General features: G+C 53.4%; 1 long non-coding RNA gene across 1 annotated transcript in view; it reads right to left on the reverse strand.

Annotated features, from left to right (window-relative positions):
• The window catches only part of LOC118171423, a 21,586-nt gene extending 7,824 nt beyond the window's left edge, over positions 1-13,762 (reverse strand). The window contains exons 1-2 of the long non-coding RNA XR_004753197.1: positions 13,749-13,762; positions 2,930-2,932 (exon numbers count right to left, since the gene is read on the reverse strand). This is a non-coding gene — a long non-coding RNA (uncharacterized LOC118171423). The remainder of the gene's footprint in view (positions 1-2,929; positions 2,933-13,748) is intronic.
• Between the last annotated feature and the right edge of the window lie 6,029 nt (positions 13,763-19,791).

Below are 19,791 nucleotides of genomic sequence, written 5' to 3' on the forward strand. Positions count from 1 at the left end.
CACCGCCCTCGCCCGCAGCCGGGCGGCGCTCGGGGCCGCTCCCCGCCCTCGCCCTGCCGGGGCCGGGGCCGCCCGGGGACCCTCCTCCCGGGCAGACCGACCCACCCCCGGGCAGACAGACCCAGCCCCGGGCAGGCAGACCCCCTCCCCGGGACAGATAGACCACCCCCCCGGCACCCCTCCCGCCGCCCACCCACGCGGGGCACGATCGCGGGTGGGCCCGGCCTCGCCGAGCCCCCGGTGCCCGGTGCTGCGGGGGGCAGCGGCTCCCTGGAGCCGCGGGGGGGTCCGGCCGGTGGCAACCTGCTGGCTCCGGCCCTCCGCCGGCGGGCGGCGAGCGGCGCCTCGAGCCGGTGTCTGCGCCCAGCTGAAAGCTGCGCCTTAGACGGAGGGCTGTTGGTGCCTCATGAATATGTATTCCTTTCTCAAACTTTTGAGTCTGCCTGAATTATAAAACTACTTTGTCGAGCGAGCTTAATTGGGAAATCAGCTGCGCATTGTGCCCCTGTAGGAATATGCAAGTGGCTGCAGATGGAGTCGCCAAGTTGGCATTTACTCGGGGCCAAGTTACGCAGACTACAGCTTTGAAGCAACTTCTTAGATTTAGTAATAATAAGACCTTTTCTTCTTACACATTCATTTTTTCTTTTTGTGCTCATCCACTAGCTGCACATTTTCTGTGAAGATTATTTTTAGTTTTAATACAATTGAATAGGAAGAGAAAGGAAAGCTAGGGAGGGACTGAGGCAAGGACAGCAGCACCTGTAAAGCACGGACTGGAAAAAAAAATAAATAAATAAATAAAAAAAATGTCCAGTTTGCTAAACTGTTCAGTGGTGCCCTCTAGGATTTTAAAGTGCTAACAAAAATTACTCCTCAGCCACAGCATTGCTGCAAGAGAAAGCGCCCAGCCCACGGAGCAGACATGCGAGGAGCACAGTATAACAGTATCAAGCCCACAGTGCTCATTTATAAAAACATCTTGCTCCCCGGAGAATCAGCTGCATGGCCAAAACCAGAGTTTATTTGAATAAAGGACTTGGATTATCGTGTAAAAAAAAATGAAATAGAACAAACAAAGCAATGCTATTAGCGCACAAGAGGTCCTTCAGTTTAGCTTTCACTTTGCAATTGTTATTTCATTAGTGATTTCGTTAGGCCCATTGCTAACGCCTCACTTCTTTTGGCAGCTCTCGAATTCTGTCTTGAGAACATTTTGAGTCATGCTGAAGCAGCACTGATAGCATCAGTAAACACGCACCACGAACTGCAGCCTGCCTGCTGCTGTGAGCTGAGCAGCGCCGCAAAGCCAGGCGGCGGAGCCGAAAGGTCAGTGCCAGAGCGCTGCCCACCGCCAGCCGGGGCAGGGGCGGCTGCTGGTGCCTGCCCGCTGCACCACCAGCCCCTGTGTCCGCACTGCTGTGCCCCAAGGAGCCCGGCATTTGTTCTCCTGGGGTACTTAGAGACCTGATCCAAGTGCCTTTCAGCCTTCTCTTGGATAAGGCTTGTGAGCAGAGCTGTGGAAGGGGCTGTGGTTTGTTCACACGAGACCCTGAGAACCACGAAGTCACCAGCGTGGGGATGCTCAGGAGAGGTGGCAGCGTGTGCTCGCGTGTCCCGCTCTGCCCAGGCACCCGGGGCAGCGGTTACACCGACACCAGGCTTCCAGCTCCAGCGCTGTGTTGGCCGGGGCAGGATGGGCGCCGTCTGCTCCAGCACGAGGTCACAGCTTGTGCCGAGAGGGCCACCTGTGCTGGTGTGATGCTCTTGGAGGGCCGGTACGCATGTTAAGGAAGAATATAAATAATCTGAAGGTCAAAGGGAATCTCCACCAGTCATGTTGCTTCACATCACTCGGCTACAGCTCTGTTGATCCATTACTAAAGACTCCAAGCTCACACTTACGATCTGGTCTGAGAGTCTGCAGTGTCTTTTCTATGCCAGGGCAGGATTTTCTAAGATACCGGCCTCATCCCTGTAACTTCTTATTGTGTGCCCCCTCATTTTTCAGTTGCTTATCTGGAGGGCGGGCACTACAGCGATGCAAGGGTGCTGCTCACATGTGTATGAGCATCGCACTGCCGCCTGCCCCACAGCTTTTGGTGGCACCCTCAGGGTGCCCGCGCATGGCTCTGGCTTCTCCTGGCTGGGAACCTGTGCCAGCAGCCAGCCAGGTGCTGCCACGTGCCACCAGCAGCAGCATCTTCCCAGAACAACACTTGTCCTTCCTCAGAACAGTGGGAAGAGATGTTTCCCTTCTCTGCACATTTTTTAAATCCTCCGCATTCTTGCCTCCTTTATTGCTCCTGCTTCATCCAGGCTTCCCTTTTCCTTGTATACGCCCCAGTTAATGCAGCGGCTCGATACCTGGCTCTTTGCTGAGCGTTGCCCACCTCACCTGGTAGCTCTGCCTTCGATACTTTTCCCCTCTTCCACCAGCCAGGGGCAAGAGGGAGGCAAGCACAGGGCGGTGTCACTCCCTCCTCTGCTGCTCCCTCGGCACCACGGGCCTGCCGAGGACACTGCCGCTGCCCTGGGCAGCCGCTGTCCCTCCTGCTTCATCCCCAGCCCATGTCCCGGCACCTCCCTTCAGAGCCTGGCAGTGCTGGGAGTGGAAATCTTACGGCCTGGTGTAAGCGTGCACATCCTGACTGCAGTGCTTCAACAGTTAAAGGTCCAAGCTCTTAACTGAGTAAAGAAAAAGGCTTATTTTTTAGCAGCCATACTGTTACATGACTTCATCTGCAGCCAGCAAATTAGCGTCTTCCTGCTTGTATCACTAATCTGTTCTTATTTTGGAGCACAACCATAAAACATGTTACATTAGCACCTTTTCCTCCATAACTCCAGCATATGCTTTTGTAGCTGAATAGGTTTCTAGCTGGTATAGCTGAAGCTGAATTCATTCCAGCTTTGCCTCTTAACGCACTTTCTGCAAAATCTAGGATTTTATACCACTGATTTCCATTAAACTGAATGTTTTGTTCTTTTAACAGCTGATTTAACTCAAAGGGATGATGTATCCCTAACGAGAGAAGAAAGCACGCTAGCGAGCAAATGGAAATTCCCAGTCAGCCCAATTAATGCTGAACTATAGCAGCGTGTGGGTGTGCGAAGGGAACGGGCTGGACATAAATCCAGCTGTTGCTACCTGTTGGTTTTGGTTAGCAAAACTTCGGCACGGATTTCAATATTTCAGTGCGCCAGTAAGAAAAACGGACCCGAACCAGCCTCAGAGCCATAGAAGATCACTGCAATGCCTGCTTGCGGCAGAGGTAAACGTGCATGCAGACACACAGGGGCGGGTGAGGACAGGCACCGGGGGGGCTGCCAGCACCCGCTCACCTTCCTGAGGAAGAAGCCCCCCTAACCCTGAGACCCCCTGGGGATTCAGACCCCCCTTGCTGCCTTGGCAGGGGCCAAGCGGTGCCTGGGCTGCCCCACACACCACGCGTGCCCCGCAGCCAGGGCAGGCGCTGCCCGAAGGCTGAGCTGTCCCGAGCCCTCCGTACCGCCCCGGTGCGTGACGTGCTTGCCAGGCGTTATTTTTTGTCTCCGTGTTGGTGGCTCCCCTTACCTGCTGTACTTCTGAGCAGCCGCCTGCACACAGCTGAGAGCTTGGGAAATTTTGGCTTAAAGGATTCGGGCAAACGCGTCTTTGTGCAAAAAAAGGGACGCTCATCCTTGTCTGTCTAAAAATACTTTAAAATACATAGAAAACAGATTGTTAGCAGTGGCTATTTACACCGTCTCTCGTTTCCTGCCAGCTCTAGCTTCACATGCTGAAAATGCCCAGGTATGGCCTGAACTTGTGAGTGAACGTATCTGGAACATTTGGGCGAGCAGATAGGTGCGGGGAAAGTTGCTTTTGTGCTGAGGGTGAGCAATTCCTGCTACCCTCCTACAGGAACTTGTGGCCGTTACCAACTGAGGCAGAAGGCTGGAGGCAGGCAAGGAAGTGGTGTTTCTGTGCTCCCATGTGGTTCCAGCCCCAGCTCCCCCGAGCAGAGCAGGGCAGCAGCCAGCAGCACACGAGCGAGGTGCCCGGAGAAGCTGGGGCAGGGGCAGCGGGTGGCACAGACCCCAGCCCCACACTGCTGCAGCCCCGGCTGAGCCCTGGCACGGCCTCGGGCCCTGCTCACCCCTGCAAGCCTCAGCTGCCTTTGTGTGCCCTTCCTTGGAAAGGAAACCTGGGAAATGGCAGTTCCAGAGCTGATAAGGATTTTCAGGCATGTCTGCTGCAGATATGACATGCACTGCTGGCTGAAAGCAAGCCTTAGCTGAGCTGCCGCCCTGCTCACAGAAACTGCCAGCAGAAGCCGTTCCCGAAGCTCAGCTGGTGCTTTTGCCAACAACATCTCTGCTTCGCTGCTGCTCTGCCCCCCGTGCTTGCCGTCCCTGTGGATCAGAGGTCACCGTCCTTCCTGCTGCTCTTGGAGGCACGGGATTTTGTCACCCTACCGAGGGGGTGACAAAATCCCGCGGTCCCAGGTCCTGGAGGAGACGCACCCCAGCGCGTGCTGCTCAGGCTCGGAAGCTCCTCTCCCCCACCCCAGCGAGAGGAGTGTGCGCCTGTGTGCATTTTTAATATCTGAACTGACATTTTGCTGTCTTGAAAACAAAAGCTGTTCACAGGCTAATTAGCGAGAGATGCACACAGCAGAATGTAAGCCCCAAGGAGCTGCAGAGTCCCAACAGTGGGTGAACTTTGGAAGACAGAATGACAGTGTTGAGCATGAAGGATTATAATTTCATACCTATGGTTAGATTATAGCTGGATTATAACCCTATAATCATATATTATGATTTTATAATCAATAATGGGTATGTCGTGAAAGGAAAGCAAGAGAAATCAGAGTGCTTTGTCCTAAGGCCCAGCAGACACCCAGTACGGCTCTCCTATATTCCCACACAGATGAGTTATGTCCTTCCTTCTCCCTCTTTGCCTGTAGTAACATTATAAGCCAACTAAACCCTCTTAAAATTATAAACCGAAGAAACAACTAAACTGCCACGCTGGAGTGCCTTCTGTATTTCAGGAAATGCAAATAGTTTCCGATCAGCCCTGCTGCTGTGATACCCCTGCGATACCAGCCCGGCAATAAATGGCGCTAATGGAAGTGACTTCTTAGTCCTAGCTGCACTGCTACACTTCCGGAGTCTGAAGGTAACATAGGATGCTGGAGAACATCTTCTAATTACAGCAGGGAGCATCTTGTCTGCTTTCTACATTGCCATTTTAAATCGAAATTACTATTCTCAAAAGAAAAGATCTTTTGTTCAGCTACCAGCCAAGAGAGACAATTCTACTGAGGTTAATAGTGCGTTAACACGCGCATTACGCAGCTTTCTCAAATGGCCGTAAGACAAACAGGCAGGAAACGGTGAAGATCACAAAATTAAGTATTTCAGTTAAGTACTTGCTGCCTCATGTGCCGAGGGGAATGGATGAGGCACTCGCTCTGAGGTGCCGCAGCAAAGTGCCCTGCGTGTCTCGGTGGGGCACGAGGCGGGTGTCCCCGCTGCAGGGGCAGCCGGGGGGGCAGCAGGGTCCCCTTGGGCTTCTGCTGCCTCCTTCCAGCCCTGCTCGGCTCCAGTGGCTCCCCCAGAGCCCTGCGCACCGCCGCATCCACGCTGCTGCTGCAGCGGGACCGAATTTCCCCGTGCAGCCGAGCCCCTGTGCCTCCCACCCTGGCTGTGCTGCGAGGACTGGCTGTGGTGTACGCGGAGGTAGCTTTCGCACGCATCCTCAGCTCTTACCCCTGGGCAAGTTTCAGCTCTGCTCTGCTCTGGAGGTGCACGTGTCTTAGGGGCACGACAGGCACCGGTACCAGCTCTGGAACAGAGGGAGGCAAATGTTATTTAGCAAACACCTGTAACTGCATCGCTGGCAAATCATGGCAATGGTAAACATCATCTGCTAATGTTTAGCAGATATCAGAAAATATGATAATATTGGATTTTCAGTCAAGTTTCCCTTTTGGTATTTCTTTATAAACCCGTTGAAAAGTAGGCAAAATTGTTTCTTGACGTTTTTATATGGTATTTGGATCAGGTCATTTATTTGGTTAAAGTAAATTTTATCAACATTAAAATTATAGGAGATCTAAAATCAGAAGATTTTCAGATGCCAAACTTTCCCACTGTGTATGGAACACTAGACAGAAGATTTAAAACTGGAAAAATTTTGTAAAAGCTAAGGTTAAAAAATCAGAGACTAATTATAATGTGGTAGGTGAAAATCTTTGTCTATGGATCGGAGGGAGCAACAACAGCAATGTAAAAGAAGCGCAGGTGAACTCGCTGCTGGTAGCAAAAATTATGCAACGAAGCCCTTCTGAGCTTTCATCCACCAGCTTTGCTTTGTTTTGTGCTCACATTTTCTTTTCCGATCAGTTCTAAATTAGCTGATCTGGATAGAAGGAGGCTCCCCTGGGAGCGGGGCCCCCGCAGGCTCCTTCCTGCACCCCCTTGCGCTCTTGTCCAACGGGCTTAGCCCGGGGAAGGAAAGGCCTCAAAAACAGCAGTCATGGAAATGGAAACTAAATTATTCAGCTTAGTGCTGCTGCATCATGAAATTCGGGCATTTTTAGCTTTCTTGATGCCATTAAAATGAAATGCTATTTCATTTTATTCTGGGAATATGTGAAAACATGGTAACGACAAAGAAGTGTCAGGAGTTCAAGCTAAGTGTTGGAAGTCTCTCTTTTTGGACTCTCTTGTGACAGGTTTGAAGCCGATCAGGACCGGAGTACCCTGAGCAGTAAATCTGCTCCGATGCCTCGGCTGGCAAGCCCTCTTGCATCCCTCCTCCAGCTATTGCTGCCGTTCTCATTATTCTGCCGCTCCCCACCTCTCGCAGCCTCTCTCTCCATCGCCTTCTCCGAGCGCTGCTCCTCCGACACGGCCACCCGGCTCCTTTGTCCTGGCTGTGTGTTTACTTAAGGTAAAATCAGGCAATTCCCACTGACAATTAGGAATGAGGTGATGGTAAGGAATCAAAAAGAGATATATCAGTACCTGGGGGGAGGAAAAAAAAAAGGCGTAACAAAAGGGAAAAAGAAATGCCAGCTCAGGCCTTGCTGATAACGAATTCCCTGGCAATCATTACTAAGGCCATTTCTAATTTAATGTACAGTCACTGAAGCCACAGCTTCAGATTAAGCTACAAAAGCCGGAGCACTGCAGTTATGGTAGGAAGTGGTGGCTGCGGGGACTTTTCTGTCACCAAGTCCCCAGCTCCCTTATTTAAGTCCTGCCTACAGACAGACTCACCTGGCTTCCACCTGAGTCGTTACAAAACGATAGGCACCTTGACTGTAGAAAAATCACAGGAATCATGAATAGCAAGCTACTCTGAGGTGTTCTGGGTGAGAACAGACAGGTTTCCCGAGTCCATCAGGACACAGAGACGGGGTCAGAGCAGAGGCCGTGAGCATGGCCCCTGCGCCGAGCCTCGCCCCGCTCAGCACCCTGAGCAGGTCTGTCTCGTGGCATCTGGTTCATCTGCGCTCCCATCAGAGCATCCCCTTCCCCGTGCTCCGTGGGCTGGTTCCCAGGGCACGTCCCTCCCCGTGCCTCCCCAGCAGGCAGCGTGCCCCTCTGCCCGCCGCACACAGCTGCAGCGCCTTGCTCCGTGCTCATCCTTTCTGCTGTTGCCTTTATTGCAGGAGTCGCCTCCTTGCTCGGGAGATGCCTGGGGAGAGGAAACTGGTGTTGGCCATGGAGACCCCCAGGAGACGGAGATAAATGAGTCTCGGAGCCAGCCAAACCATGAGCTGCTCCCCTGAGATGGTTCAGGCAAACCAAACAGACTTCCCGTCCCCTCTGGTGACTCTGGGGCTCTTTTCTCCCCCCGAAGAGCAGGTCAGCTCCCCCCGGCCGTGCTGCAGCCCGCCGGTGGCCAGCAGTGCCAGCAGCCACTGCCTGGTGCCGGCTCATCTCCTCCTGCCTGCCTGCACCCGCTAATGCTTTCCATCCCCGTAATGAGTGTTTATTGAGCTCTTAAGGGATTAACCTTTGGCTTTCAAAATTGGAGCTTCAGAAGCTTATTTCAGGAGCCTGTTCTAAAAATATACGGGAGAAAAATAATTGGAAATACAGAATCTGTTTTATAATCTCTAGAATTTATTTAAAGAATCCGTCGTCAAGGAAAAATACCTCTGTTAATGTTCAAACACGAGTATGTTTGTTGTTGCTCAAACCTTTTAGAGTTATTAATGATTGATTTTAATGTCTTGTATTTAATGGGGGGAAGATCAGCCCTGACTTAAAAACATAATGAGCCTGTGAATAGAAAGGCAAAAAACTCTGAGCGTTTCTATCTGCCACTTTGATTCCTAACACCATCAAGCCAAGAACAAAGACGGATGGGTGCGGGCAGACAGCCCACCCTCCTAGAGCCGCAGCGGGGTCTGTGCCGTGCCGGGGCCGGCTCACGGCGCCGTTTGCTGCAGGGTGTCAGGAGAGGAATGGGGTCCAGCAGCAGCACCCCCAGCCTGCGGGGCCCTGGGCTGCCCCCAGCACGCCCAGTCCCCGTCCTGCTGCTCCCAGGACACTCCTGCCCTCGTACCTGTGCTAGGGACGGGACAGCGAGGGCTCAGCTGCTTCTGGAGCCGGGGGGACTTGGATTGTGCCCCCAGTCTGCACCCACCTGCTCGCCTCTTTCTTCCCATACCTGTGACCGTTAAGAAACTGTATCAGCACACATCATCGTAATTTTTGCCAAATCTTGGTGTGACAGCGTGGTAAACGTTGAGGAAATGAGAGGTCCGCTCCCAAAGCTGCGTGGTTTTGCAGGAAGCAATCGGGATAGGAGCGAGCAGCAAATGCAGACTGCTTCAGCCGTGTAGGGCACGCCGGTGGGCAGCCCTGCCACTGCCGTGCTGCCGTGGGATTTACGTGGAGGACTGAGTCGCCGGTGTCTGGGAGGGGGAAGAACAGCGAACCATTCCTGGAGCTCGTCCCTTCGCTGAGACAGCCTGGGCGTTGCTGCCGGCTGCTCTCCCCCTTATCTCCAAGCGAGGAGAGTCACGGTGACAAAGACAGGGAAAACAATTCCTGCAGCCTGATTCACTGAAAAGGAAGAAAAAATGGCAGTGGGAGACAGAGAGAGGTCTGTATGAACAACCACCGTGGCAGTAGGTCGGCACGGTCCCGGTGCACAGGCTGACACCAGCTCATGCTTCAGGCCTGCCCCGTGTCCCGGCCACAGCCAGGCGGGGCTCTGCCCCCACCATCACCCCCCGTGCCCCCAGTTTCCCCTCGTGGGCTGCATCCCCCACGCCTGGCAGCCTGCCTGCACACAGGACACTGAGGTCGGACGCTGCTGGGCAAGTGGTACAGGCACTGAGCAGGTTCCTAGTTAGCAAACATAAAGTGAGTTCATTTCAGTGGGGTTTGGGGCTTGTATGGCTTTTGGTGGTGCTGGAAGCTGCGGAGATGTGAATGCTGGCTGAAGGACGGGCTTGTGACAGCGATGGGAGGCAGAGGAAAACTCTGCAGTGCTCGATGGATGGTGCTGAGGTCCCCGGCTTGGGGCTGGGGATGCTGCCGGCCGGGCACAGCACACAGGTGGGGTTAAAGCAGGGGGTCAGCGTGGCTTCAGCACACGGAGCTGCCCCACGCCTCTGCCCTTTCACCAGTATATGGGGGAGGAAAAATGATGCCATTTTCCTACAGCCTAACCGTGCTGGGGGTCGGGGTCAGGGCCCCACACAGCAGGCCTTCTGCAGCCCTTTCCAGCACCGGGGAGGCCTTCTGCTCCTTCCACGGCGGTCCCCATCCCCAGTACACTGGGCATCCCAAGCCTGAGGGCTGGCCTCACTCGTGGCTTTCAGCAGACAGAGTCAAGTAGATGCCAGGCTCTAGGAGCTTTCTAGGCGGCCGAGCAGGACGCTGTCTCCCAGCGTGCTTGTGCTGTGCCTGGCAGGAAGGCACCCCCAGCTGCCTTAATGGAAATAAATACCTGCCCGCTACAGGTGCTAATGAGGCTTCATGTGCTTGGCTAAAGAACCTGCTGCAGGATCCGTGCCAAATGCCCCTGCTCCTGGTTGCAGCAGAGAAAATAGCAGCCAGGGCAAAGGCTTAGCGCTTTTGTAGTGTAATGAGAGAATAGCGATCATCTTGCCAAGCTGACTGGCCAAATAATGAGATTGAATCTCTGAAGTCATAATTTTGTGGTTAACTGAACAGGACTAATTCTATGTAAACCGACTGGTCTAATTACTGGCCACAGTTCTAGAAAAGCCTGCGAACACGTGGCTGGCAGGCTGTCCCAGAAATCTCACAAGCTGCCAAGTCCCGCAGCAACAGGAGCCCCCGGCCCCACTGCCCTGGGGTTCCTGGTGCCACGGGGGCCGCGGTGAGGACGCCCTGGGTGTGGGGAAGCCTTAGGCACAGCGTGGGGCTGTTGCCTTCTGCTGCCCTGCCGGCAGCGCTTCACGGCTGCTGCCTGGAGGTGCCTGGTGCCGCCCCGCAGGCTGCTCGCAGCGCCGTGCAGAGCCATGAGATGGGCAGGTGTCTGACGAGCAGGGCAGGCTGGGGAGCGGTGGCTCCTCTGCCCCCGGACATGACGCTGGCAAGCAAGCTGCTGCCAGGACGCTCTGCAGGCCTGCTGAGAGTGACGAGGTAGAGGAGAGGAGGTAGGGGTGAGGAGTTAGAGGTGACGAGATCGAGGTGAGAGATAAGCCTCACCCAGGGCGGAACAAGGCCCGGGAAGCCCAGGGTTGGCAGCCCAAAACACTCGCTAGTGTCACTGTTCTCTGCCTCCAAGACGCCGCGCAGCAGGATGCGGGTCAGGAGCATTCCCCCATGGGCCCGCCGGGGTCCTGCCGCTCTGATGGGCAAAGCAAGAGGTTGTCACTGGCAGGCAGCAGCCCGCTCACTCTCCGCCTGGTCCCCCAAGACACTTTTTCCCTGCGGGAGCTGCTCTGCAGGCAGACCTTGGGAGGCAACCAGAAGGGCAGGGCGGGAGGAAACCCATCAATTTGCAGCCTCTCTCGAAAGGCGAGGTGACACATCTGTGCTGGGGTGGCTAGCTTGATGTGCGAGTTATCTGGGTCAGCTATTTCCAGGCCCAGCATTTAATGGATCCCCCCTGCACAGCTCGGCTGTCAGCGCGGCAGGGCCGGAGCGCACCGGCGTGCTCAGCTGGACGGAGCCGGGAATTAGAGCTGCAAATGAATTTGCTCAGTAACGCGGCAGCTCCTGCTTGCTAGCAGATCGAAGGATTTGTCAGGGAAATTTACACTGCGCTGTGGCAGAGGCTGATCTTGCAGCACCTCAGTGAGGACGGCCATCCTACACGGTCTGTGTGTGGTGGGATGCCCAGCGGGAGGTCAGTGCCACAACACCTGCTGCACTTTGCTCAGCAGGAAGAAAATCGCAGCATAGCACGAAGACGTTGGTGCTCCTGGAGGCCGAGACAGTTTAAACCTCAGTCCTTGGCCAAATACAAGGTGTGAGGGCCTGATGCAGTAACTGATGACCGGTAAGCACGGTGCCGTGGTGGTGGGGGCTGCAGGGCTGCCTGCCGGTGGGGCTGGGCACGGCGGCACTCACGGCCCCTCTGGCTGCTGGCCTCCAGCCCCGGCACCAGAGCAGAGAACGCGCGGCTGTGTTCCCTGCATCCCTGCAGGTCTTGCACGAGCAGCATCTTCAGGGCTGAAGCCAAAGGGATTTGTGTTCAGGTGGCACAGATCCCCAGAAGGCCCCCAAAAGGATTTGAAACCTGGCTTCTTTTCTTCCACGACTTCTCTTCAATGTTGGCTGTAGTAAACGTTGCTGAGAAGGCAAGGGGTGGGGAGAAAAAAGCCGGATGCCAAGACTTCCTGACTCCAGCAAGGCAAGTAGAAAGCATCACGACTGCTCCTGACAACCCCTGCAAGCAGCTCCCAGCTGCCGAACCCGCTGCGCTCCCAGGGGACGAGCACGGTCTGGGGGTGACGGCACGCACGCGGGGGAGGCGTTCAGTGCGGCCGCCCCAGCACCTGAGCACCGCGGGGCTACCGAGGGGTCCCCCAGCCGCTGCCAGGACCTCGGCCCTCGGTGCCTCCCCTGTTTTCCTCAGCCCCTGCTGACCTGCCCCACTACTGCGGGCATCCTGCGTGACACTTCCCAACTTGTTTGAACTTAATTTCACTGGTGTGCTTTCCTCCAGTGCATTAAAAATGATTTTTTTAATGATTTTTTTTTTTTTTTTTTTTTTTAGCAGTGATTAATATTAAAGTGCATCTCCTTAGGGCTTGTTTAAAAAATGTCAGAGCCTTTGAAGAGGAGAGCACTACAGTGCACCAAAGCACACAATTTAATTTATATTACCTTGTTTAAGTTAATGCTGGATTTTAAAAGGATGTTTAAAATCGGGACAAAGAAATCTCTGGCAGTGTTAGCTGTGGCACCTAGGGTTAATAGGCTTTTGTCAGAAATGTAAAAATAAATAAAAGTTCTTCTAGCGGTTGCTCCGATCCTTTGATAATGAAACCAGGCAGGCAGATGAACTTCCTTTCAGTGAAAATAAAGCACAGAAAAAATGACAGGCTCGTGGTTATTTACTTTAGATTTTGAAATGAAATTATGGCAGCGATTTTGCTCTTCAGAACATGAGGCCTAGAATTAATAGAGTTCATAGAAGATGAATATTCAATTATCCTGGTTTGGGGTTTTTCTTGTGGCTAGGGCTGAAGCAACAAGCAGCACAGTTCCTTTACGGGAGCTTCCTCCCGCAAGCACGGCTGTCCCAGGCGTGCTGGCTGCCCGGTGCTCCTGTACCAAGGTGGTTTTCCAGCAGGGACATTTTCCATTGCATTCATACAGCCCAGAATTTCTCCGCAGAGCCCCTCGGCCAGGAGCGAGGCTGCCCCAGCCAAAATGCAGGGCGTGAAAACCGGCAGCTAAATGTGGCGGGACAGGGAAAGGAGTGGTTTGCTGAGGGCACAGCCAGCTCAGGGAGCTCATAACGGCAAGGTCATTTCTGTTTTGGTTTTGAAAGCGAGAAAATACCATATGGTAGTTATTAAAAGAAACGGATGTGAGAAAATGATCGTTGGAACAGCGAAATGCACAGAAACCGCGGCAGGAAGCGGGTCACGGTGCCCCGCATGCACTGAGACTCCAGGGGCTGCTCGCCCCTTTCCTCTGCCCGGGGGTGGCTCCTTGGGAGGCCGCTCTCGCCTTCCTCCCCTGCAGCTTCGACATCCCTGGTTTAAACCCAGACCGTGCCAGAAGACGCAGTACTTGTGTTTGCCTTTCACGTGGTATTTCTTCATGTGGGCTTCATGGTTGCTGTGGCCTTACGGAAGGAGGTTTTAGAACAGCGCAAGCTAAAACGCTTACAACTTCAAGTTTAATTTTGAAAGTGTGTTTTCCAAACTGATGGCTAGATATTTCAGACCTTTCCAAAGTGCTTGCTTTTCTTTGTATAGCTTCTGCTTCATTATTCTAATTTAATAAAACCATAGCTAAGGCAGAGAGCAGGCTCATTCTGACTAATGACAGACTTCGATTTGTTTGTGCTTCTTGTTATAGATTTTTCCTAATTACAACATTTTTCAGCGGCAGTTGAAAAAAATAAATGAGCAGCTGGTTTGGATGTGCAACCTATTATTGTATTTACTAGTGCTGTGGAAAAAGTATTACATTCACAGTAGGACTGTTTTCAACAGAGGAGGGCAGAAAGGATGTTTTCCAGTTAGGAATACATCTCACGTGGCCTCACGGAGCCAGCCGAGCCCCTCCACGCCAGCCACAGAGCTGGCTGTGCTGACCCAGCCCGTACGTAGCCACACAGCAACTGGCAAACACCGGGGGGAAGCACTCCTGAGGCAAATGCAGGAGTTTTTCCAGAGCAGCCAATGCTATGTACGGCATATACGTGTTTTTAAGTTGTGTGCAAGCTCTGGTCACCAGGGAGCGAGTTTCTGGCTGTAGGCAGTACCGATACCGAAGCAGACCTTCCTCACCACATACCGTTCTACTTTTGCAGATCACAGCTTTGGACGCTTCTTGCAATGTAGCTCATCAGAAATCATGCACGTTATAAAACTATTGCTAAATGCACCATTAACTCATCCAGGCCAAAGTCTCTGCATGTTTGATTCATTCTCTGAACAAAGACTGATTTTCCTAAGAAAACAAACCACTACATGCTTTTCTTCACCCCTTAGGCAAGATGACTTCTGGAGGATTTTTTTTTTTTTCTTATGATAGCATCCATTATCAGAAAAAGCATTTTAAGACTCAAAACAAAAGAGAAACAGATTAGGAGCCTATGATATTTTGTAGGGCAATCTGGAAAAAAGTTGTATTTAAGTCAAACATTCTCCATTGGCAACGTGTTGTAAAAGGGCTATAACCTCAGAAAAGCCAGCTAGACCTTAGAAAGGCTGCCTCTTATCTGCCCTAGTTTTTGCAGAACAGCAAAGAAACACGGCAGCATGATTACCAAGATAATGATGTCAGAGTTCCTCCGTGAATTCCCTGGTGCATTGCTGCTTGCTGTAGCGAGGTGCATTAGGTATCTAATCGTTCTTCTAGATACCAAGGTGCGGAGAAAATGCTGAGCATTACATAAAGGAAGAGTCTTGATAGACTTTTGTGCATGCATTACAGTCGCGAGTCAGCTATTGATTGTGGGGTAGAAGCCTGCCAGTCCTGTTCACACCACAGCCAGCGCTGAGTGTGGGCAGCGCTGCACTGCGGGCCGGCACTGCGCGGGGGCCGCCGACCCCGGGTGGGTTTTTGCTATTTGTGCAGTTTGCCGGCTGCAGGATGCTGAGAGGATCGAGGTTTGTTTCATCGGGGCCTGCGCCTCCTGCAGGGAAGGCTTCTTCTGAAAAATAAGCCTTCCGATCTTGATTCATGAATTTTTTAGAGTGGCTCATTTAAAAGGAGAACTAATCCCAGTGTGGCTGGCCACGCAGGGCTTTTCTGATAGAAACGTGGAGGCAGGATAGCAGGAGGGAGGGCAGGAGGCAGCTGAAGGGCAGGCCGGCGCTCTCCTCGGGCCGTGACACGCTTTGACACAGCGCACGGGACGTCACTTGGCCCGCTTGGATAAACGGGGACAACCAGAATTAGCTGTCCTTGCAGAACACAGGGATGTAGAAATGAGAAGGGCTGTGAAAGAGCTGACCCTCTTGTAGAGGGCCACTTCAACATTCAATGTTTGTTCTATTACACAAGAATTAAGAGCAGCAAAAAAAGAACAAGGTCCATCAGCAGGGCTCGCACCGAGGAAAGCCGCAGCACCGCGCGCCAGGGGCTCGAGCAGGGGGCAGCGCTCCCAGCTCCCAGCCCTCAGCGGGGCAGCGACTGCAGGAGGAGGAGGAGAAACTTGGAAGGCCACCCTGAGGGCACGCAAGCAGCGGTAGAGCTCATCCAAATCATCCTTGGCTGTCCTTCAAGTTACGTGTAGCCAAATTCTTTGTTATTTTTCTCTCTGGAAACCATGCTTGGACATCAGGTGCCTCCGCCGCCAGCTCTGCAGAGGGCTGGAGGGCCCGGCCGGCAGCACGGCTGCCCCACGATTCGATCTGGGGAGAAGAGAAGCCCCTTCCTCCCTCCAGCACCCAGAGCGCTCGAGCTGCCACGCAAGGCAGGGCCGTGACAGCAGGAAGCAGCTTTACACCGCGTGTGGAGGCCTCTGACTGCTGCGGCCTGACCACAACTGCCTTACAGCTATTTTCTCCTCGCTTACACGGAAGAGCCTGACATCCAGGGCAGCCAGCCTGGTCAGGACGGCAGCACCACGGGGTTTCTGAACCCGATTAATGAGGTCAGTTTCAGAGACAAACACGGTGTTTTCCTGGCGAGGCAAATAGGTGTTATTTCGTGTGTCTGAGGAGCCTTTCTGCATCTCTGCTCACATCACCCTCCTCAGCACCTCCAGGACCTGCAGCATTTGTCTGCTGAGCCTACCAGTCCTGACAATGCATTTTTAATGCCGGAAACTGCCTCGTGCTACGCGCCTGCCATCAGTCTGACCTGTGATTACAGCCGGTGGAAGAACAGCCAGCTCTCGCTGCAGGAGAGACAACTCCCTCCTGTAACGTGCAGTCACGGGGCGAGCCGAGCAGCGAGGTACAGCAACCTGGAAAGAGGGCTTCTGTCCTTTGCTGCTCTTTGATCCTGCAATCCAGGTGAAGGCATTTGCTTACATCCATATAGGGCTTTTTATTTCTGATTATATAACACATCATTTTTGTTATTTAAACAATAACCAAAGGCTGTACTCTGCACGGCTGCCAACCGCACCGGCAGGTGCCCATCCTCGCAGTGATGTAAGAAATGCCGCTTGGGCTGTACACTTGTGGTTCCCACAGTCCAAAGCCACATTTCTGAGTCAGTTCCCTCCCTGCCACCGCCCCTTGGTTTTAGCTCCGCCGAGGGCTCGGCACGGCCCCAGGCTGGGAGCTGCAGGCGCTGCGGCTGCACACACACCTCGCATCGGGCTGGAGGCACCAGGAGCAGGGAGCTGAGCTCTGCATGTGCAGTGAGCCCTGAGGCTTCGTGGGCAGACAAAGCTGCTCGTCCTCTAGAACAAATCCAGGCTGGTCCTCAGAGGCTGAGAAAAGGAGTCCATAGAAGTTCCTGTTTTATCTGAACTTTTGGCCACCCACACCAGAGCCTTTGTTTACATTTAATAACCTTTTTATTTATAAATGTTCTTTCCTCCACAGTTTGCCGCTCTGGAGAAACAGATGCTCTGCACAAATAGCTCTGCAAACAGTGCCGTATCTGCTCGGCTAAGTTATCTCCCTGACCCCGGACACATGTCTGCTCAATAATTGATGACTCTTTCTCCTCCTGGAATGCTGCTCGGATTCCTCCGGTGAGCTGAAGGCAGGAAAGCAGCCGGCGCGCTGAATTTTAATTGCAGCTGATAGATAAGGAAACCAGAAGGAGCACAAGGGCGAGGTCCAGCAGGAAGCACTCCTCCGTGACGCTCGCCGGTGCTTTCTCTGCAGCCTCCCGGGGTGGATGGGGCCCTCGGGGTGCACCCTGCCCTCGCTGCTGCTGCTCCCCAGGGCCCTGCGGGAAGGCGTGGGGAAAATCCCGAGGGCCTGCTGCAGGCCCGTGGCAGCTCCGCCGCAGAGACCTGTTACATTTGATGATTAAAATCAGAGCTGGTCAAAAGCTCGGTATTTCTGTTCCATGGGAGATTGTGACATATTTTGAAATGAGCTGTGAATTTCTAGCATTCGTATTTGCTATTCAGTACGTTGAGTCAAAATATTAATTTTTTCACATTGAATGGTGTTAAAACAAAAAATGCTAGAACATGGCAGCATTTCAAGATGTTGACAACATTTCACTCCAAAATGTTCCTGTAAATAGGGAAGACTAGACAAAGTATGCCGTATTACTCCATAAAAGTAACCTAGGATCATCAGCAAAACTAACAGGAAATAAAAGCCCTCTCAGCCACTGCTTCATTCTACACTGTAAGTCTTATCTCTGGAATTTTCCTTATTTAACCCTCTTTTTAAAAGACTGAAAATGTTCATGACTTTAAAAAAAAAAAAAAAAAAAAGATCTGTACAGTTTTGCAGGGGGATCCACAAGGATTTTCCTATCAAATGGTGTTTACTCCTGTGCTAGCTGTGGTCCCTGACAAGAGATGACAAGCCTGGGATTCTGGGATTCAGCCTAGCTGGAAAAAATAAAAATAAAAAAAATAGAGCAGCTCCTTCCCAGGCCAGGTTTAATACAACTGGCCCAAGTGTTTCGGCCATTCCCGTGTTGACGTCCTTCGAGCAGCTAGGAGAGCACCAGCCTCTCGGGCGGAGCGTGTAGGGTGGTCCCTTCTTCCCTGAAAAATATATCACGTAATTTTATTTTTATTTTGTATTTTATCGCAGTGATTCTGCATCAATTTAACGTCCAGCATGCTACAGGAGTGCAGCTCTGACTGCGATCTGGCATTTACTGTGCAGCTCTGCACAGTGCTGAAGGGCAAACCACGTTCTTGCTGCTGCTGCAGGACGGCGCTTACGGCACCCCTGCCCTGGGGCCCGGAGGGTGCTGAGCAGAGCTGGGGACCCGGCCGTCACCTTGGGGGGGCTGCCCCGTGCTCGGGCAGCCTGGGGCTGCTTGTGCCGTGCGTTACCTTCCCGACACCCACACTGAACGAAGCTCTTGTGCGCCTGCACCCCGCGCCGCCACTGCTCTGCCCGGGGCCCAGCACCCCACAGCCACCCCGGCGGCGGGTGCTGCCCGTCCTCCTCTGGCGGGAGAAGCCAACGGGGTAATTAAAACATAAACTCAGCTCCTGCAGCCTCTGCGACTGGGCACGCATCTGGCAAAGCAACAATTAATTAAAGTGAATCCCCACATGATTTGCAAACAATCTTTTTGTTTAATTACAGCGCGTTGCCCACCAGAGTAGTGTGTTTAGAGGACTGTATAATACCAGGGCCGTTCCCCACCGGCCAGGGAACCTCGGGAGCCCACTGTAATTGTCACAAATCCCTTCTAACCTTCAGAGACATTCCCAGACCGAGCCCCTCAGGACAACCGAGCGCCTGCACGCAGCAGCGATGCCCGTGGGGGCTCAGGCGCTGCCGGGCCCGCAGTGCCCACAGGATCCGGCCCTGCACCGCAGGAGCACGGCACCGCCACCGCCGAGCCGGCTCCACGCCTGTGGAGGGCCACCTCCACGCGCCTCTTGCTGCTGGTTGCATCTGGACAACCAACGCCAGCAGCTTCCTGGTGAGGTGTCTTTGAGCAGCATGGGGGTCGCAGGGCCACCGGTGGGACACCCAGCGTGGCTGTAACGATCATCTCCCCCTCCTCTTCTGGAGAGAGGTGTGAATGCGGCCATCCTTTAGCCCTAGGTAACCCATCCCAACATATGCACCGCCAGCAAGTGACCTGTGAGACGTCGGGCACGCTCCCAGTACGCGCCGTTCTCGCAGAAGCAATGCGATTAATTACGAAGTGATTAGCTGTCACGCGTGGAGGCTGCACGGATGCCCCGTGCCTCGCGGGGAGACAGCTGGGCCCCACCTCGGCGCTGGCAGCGGGTGCGTGGCTCAGCCCCATGGCCAGCACAGCACCACGCTGACCACGGCACGGGGGACACACGGCACAGGGGACCCCCGGCGGTGGCTCTGGGGGCTCCTGGGGTCCTGCGGGCCCATGGATGCGGGCAGCGGGCGTGGGGTGTGCCCGGCACAGGGCGCGAGATGTTCCTGCGTGCTGCGCCGAGACGTGCTTGGCAGGCGCTGCGCCTCGCAGAAATACATTACCAATTTGGCAAGGTACGCTGCTTTTCAGACATGAAGAGACACGAAATTGTTGACACATTTCTTCCTGTTCCCATTCAAAACTGAACTGCAAGTGGTGCTGCTAGAAAATCATGTGCCTTGTTTAACAGATTTCTTCCCAGAATGAGTACTCATCTCAGAAGGGTAAGGCATCAGGGACTAAAAATTAATAAATATTCTGTTTTGCTGGGAGGACTGTCACAGCATGCTTGAAACAAGGTGCCAAATTCTTCACTGATTCCTGCCCTTTAGTGGCCTGAATTGATGCCACTTGAAAAGCAAGAGGCTTAAGTATCACCTCGGTTCGTGTTGTTATTAGTATCTAAGCTACGGGGGATGAATTTACAAATGAAAAACAAGAAATCACAGCCATCCACCCTTGGTGGATACCTTCCAACTGCAACACCACTCATCATTGACAGGGGCTGGAAATAAAAAGAGGAGAAAAGAAAGCTGGGTGGGGGACGTGTCCGGTGGTGGTGGTCTGGGAGTGGGGTCTGTGGGCAGGGGGCAGCTCAGGAAG

Source organism: Oxyura jamaicensis, chromosome 9 (genome assembly GCF_011077185.1).
Source record: "Oxyura jamaicensis isolate SHBP4307 breed ruddy duck chromosome 9, BPBGC_Ojam_1.0, whole genome shotgun sequence".
Classification (NCBI taxonomy): Eukaryota; Metazoa; Chordata; class Aves; order Anseriformes; family Anatidae; genus Oxyura; species Oxyura jamaicensis.